We start from the raw sequence: 4650 nt of genomic DNA on the forward strand, positions 1-4650 counted from the left end.
ATTTTATTTAATAATAAGATTCTAAAAAATGGATATTTACTTAGATGTTATTAATTTGTTGATAAAATTTGTTACAATATCATAACTTATCATTACCACTTGTCTAAAAATCAAATTCATTTCAAAATCAAAATATTTTATAAATATTTTATTTTATAACATTTAACTTAAATATAAAAAAAACTCTTAAACTATATTGAACATAGATGAACAACAACATCAAATCATAGACCATGCTGCAAACCAACCAATCCGTTGTGAAAAAATCAAAGGTAGGAACTCATGTCAAATGAGGTGATAACAGGTCCGTAATATGGTCATGTGCTATCACCTCTCATTGTCCTAAGTTTGACCCTTAGTTGGTGTCTCACTGCCTATGTTAAGATAACAAGTAAATATTGGTCTTAAGGAGAGAGCATCAGTGGATGTGGATTAATATGTTAAGATAAGAAGTAAAGATTGGTCTTAAGGAGAGAGCATTAGTGGATGGTGGATTCATAGTATTTGCATGCAGGTTTTTATGTTAGTTTTGTGTTATAAGTTTTACTTATATCTCCAAAAGGTTTTTATGTTAGTTTTGTGTTATAAGTTTTACTTATATATCCAAATGACCTTATAGTTACAATATGTTGTTTAGCCAAGAGCACTTGCTTTGAAAATTAATTTCTCTCCTAGAAAATCCACTCAAAATTTTAAAGACTATGTTGCATAGTTTAAAAAAATAAAACATTAAAATTTAAAATTTAATATATTAATATCATTTGTATGATTATGAAACTAAAGTACAATTGTCTTCAATTAAACAATACTATCCATTTACCTTTGCATTTTTTTAGAGCAATTGCTAATAATACTAGTACAACTACATTAAAAATATTAATGTGTTTCATATAGCTGAAGATTTCATAAATATAACCAAAAAATCTATTGCAACACGAAGAATGACTTACTAATGCACACATTTACCTTATTAACTATGTATAAAAAGGTTGTGGGTCAACTTTAACTTAAGAAAAAAAAAGAATTATACATCTTATTGTAAAAATGGCCATTTTGCTAAATAAAATTTGCTTATATATAAAGTAATGTTATAAATAATAATGAGGAACTTATGATGGAGAAACTTATTAGAATTGGAATAATCTCAAACCACTACGAAATGCAGTTGTCTATAATGAGACTTTTTGGAAGCCTTTCCAGTGGGTTTTTCCGGTCAAAATCCGGCAACAATTTATTGGAATCGCAAGTTTGATAGCTAGTTTCTGCACAATCAAAGCGTCCCAGGGGTTTTTCAGGGTGCTGAATCCAAATATGCAGTTAAAAAACCATTTTAACTGCAACAAATCAAGATTTAACCTCAATTTCTTCCGCCAGATTCCGTCCGGAATCTCCAAAAAGTCGCATTATAGACAACTCCCTAGCAAATTGGTGGTCAAGGAGAATATAATTTTTTAAATTTATTAAAAGTAATGGACCATTTCACTAAATAAAATTTGCTTATATATAAATGAATGTTATAAATAATAATGAAGAATTTATCAAGGAGTGACTTATTAGAATTGAAATAATCTCAAATCTCTATAAAATTGGTGAGCGGGAGGCACGTGACATGAATCTAATTTTTTAAATAATAAACCATAAAAAAAGCTTTAATAATTATAAAATTGGTGTTTTTGTCTCCATTCTGTATTGTCTTAGATTTGAGATGTTAGATGATTAAAAGAAATTCCACTGTTTGATCATCATAGACCGTAAAAATAGTGCGTTGGAAGTTGGTTAGAACAAATAGTGCGTTGGAAGTTCGTTAGCTAGAAATTCGTTACAGTAACGATCCATGCCTTGGCTTGCTTATTAGTTTTGGAGTCTCCTCATCATAACCTCTCCATAGCTATGGCTTGCCCAGGGAGCTATCTCTTCCTGTTCCGATTTTTCCCGGCCCCTTCGTTTCCAATGGCAGCGGTGTAGACATTGCAACTGCACCCGTCTCCTGGTTTGTTGCCCATTCTTCTACGTTGTGTAGACACTGCAACTGCAACTGCACCCGTCTCCTAGTTTGTTGCCCATTCTTCTGCGTTGTGTAGACACTGCAACTGCAACTGCACCCGTCTCTTGGTTTGTTGCCCATTCTTCTACGTTGTGTAGACTGTAGAGGCGAGGGGTGGGTAGCTCCTTATTTTGTGTGAGAGATCCTTGAATTTTAGCTGCATTATTGTGAGAGATCCCTGAATTTTAACTGCATTATTGTGTTGGAGTAAGAAGAATAATTGGATTTGGTCCTCAATCTGAGCTGCAAGTTAACTGTGAGGCCTGTTATTGGGGTTGGGGTTTGAGCCAAGTTGACGACCAAACATGCCAGCCATTTCAGCACCACATCTGGTGAGAAGCGCAAATTTGGGCTTAGGAGTTTGGCAATTTTAACTGCTTTATTGTGAGAGGTCCCTGAATTTTAACTGCAATATTGTGTTGGAGTAAGAAGAATAATTAGATTTGGTGCTCAATCTGAGCTGCAAGTTAACTGTGAGGCCTGTTATTGGGGTTGGGGTTCGAGCCAGGGTTGGGGTTCGAGCCAAGTTGACAACCAACATGGCAGCCATTTCAGCGCCACATCTGGTGAGAAGGGCAAATTTGGGCTCAAGAGTTTGGCAATCGTTGACATCGTTCGGAAATTGCAGAAATTGAGGATGATGGATTGTCTCCAATTTCTTCATTTCCATATTGGATCTCACATCCATGGGATGAAGTTTTTAATAATGATGTGAGCTACTCTTTTTTTTTTTATAATCTGTTTTATTTTTTTAAAGGATTGAAATTAAAAAATAGTTGTGTTTTATCTTTGTGAAATATTGAAATTAAAACATGGCTACAACAACACTTTATTGCTAACCCAAAGTCAATAAAACTATTTCTCCGAAAAATATTTATTTATTTTATTAAAATTACCAGTAAAACAATAGTGAAAAGCTTGCTCTGGATTCATCTGAGGTGGAACTACAAACTATTTTTCCATTTTCCTAAGAAAAATATTTATTTGTTTTATTGAAATTACCAGTGAAACAATTGTGAAAAGCTTGCTCTGGATTCATCTGAGGTGGAACTGCAAAGTGAGGTTGACATGGTGTCAATTAATTCTGTTATCCACTTAGATATTTAATAATATAACAATTATGTGTACTCTTAACTACTTTATATTTTTCCTTGATTCTTTCTTGATGTTCAACAGGTGTTGTAGTGAGAAAAATAAAGGAATCCTGTCTTTCAAAGTACCCTGACCGTTTTAATGTTTTACTCCTTTTCCTTGTGTTACTATTCAAGCACAACTTGCAAATAATTACCTGTGGATTCCTTTTAACACGCATCACCTGCTTGGGAACGTGAGGCGCTTTGAAAATCTTACTCTCACACCTTTACCTTTCCTCAAATTAAAGGAGTGACTAATTGGAAATGGCAACACACCTGTGTAAAATCCGGTGTACTCGGCAGTTCAAGTTTTTATCTCAGTTTGAAGTTGAAATAATCTATAAATTTCTAATGATTCAAAAAGCCTTTACAGACACAACAGTTCCTCGCGGTGTTTGACACGAGTTGATGTCTTTTATTTAAATACTAGGGTTGCACGTTGCATGAACATTTGTAATTTTTTTTTTTTTTTTAAATCTATATCCACGATTTGCATTCCCAACTAGCATTCTATAACGGTCAAATATGCAATGAACAACTGAGTCATATATGAGGAGTGTGTTTGTAATAAACTTTCATCCGGTTGTTGGAATATCTCAACACAATAAGTAAGTCAAAGTTTCTGTTACTTTATAATTCTCATTGATTTTTATGGTGATGATTTTATGGTGATGATGATGGTGGTGGTTAATGTCCACTATAGGACCTATAATTTTCTTAATTTTTAATTATTTGGTTCCTTGTCTTTCTTGGTGAGATTGGTGGTGTCACTTTCTTTTTTTTCTCTACGGTTTTCCAACTTCCTTTATCTTGCAACTCCTTCATCTCTTCTGGTTCTTGGGACATTGGTGTCTTAGCTTCGCGATTTATTGTGTTCGTCCTTTTGAAGATAGTCGAAGAAGAAGTTTGCTCTATGAGATCTACTTCGCTGTTAAATGAAGATTTATTTTGTGCGGTATTTGAATCCTCATAACTGTTGATTTGTTGGGCGAGGCTTTTTCTTTGCTTGTCTTGAGAGTTGTTTCTTTCGTGCCCGATTTCTTGTGATTCAGAGTTTTCTTTAGAGTATTCTTCTTTGATGACAGTGTAGTGTTCTTTTTGTGCTCCTTCCCACCATGTATATCTGTGGTGGTTTTTTCTAACAGAATTTTTCTGGGAGGCTTTTGGACAATTTTTGGCTAGATGGCCTGTCTCAAAGTAGGATCGACATCAGAAGAGGACACTTTCATAATCGAGTTTCTGGTTCCACACAGTTTTTACTTATTAGGTTTATTTCAGCTGGGAATCGACACTGAAGTCCATTTCCACATAGATGCGTGCATAGGTGGTTCTGTCATATTCCTTTGTTTGTGGGCACCTGCAGTAAAATTTCCCAATTGCATTTCCAATGGCTTTTAGCGAGGAGAGATTCCAGAGATGCAAGGGTAGGCTTGGCAATCTCACCTGCAGTAAAATTTTCCAATTGCATTTCCA

This window comes from Pinus tabuliformis, chromosome 4_1, assembly GCF_031772625.1.
Source record: "Pinus tabuliformis cultivar Carrire ecotype Pingquan chromosome 4_1, CPIR1, whole genome shotgun sequence".
NCBI classification, from domain to species: Eukaryota; Viridiplantae; Streptophyta; class Pinopsida; order Pinales; family Pinaceae; genus Pinus; species Pinus tabuliformis.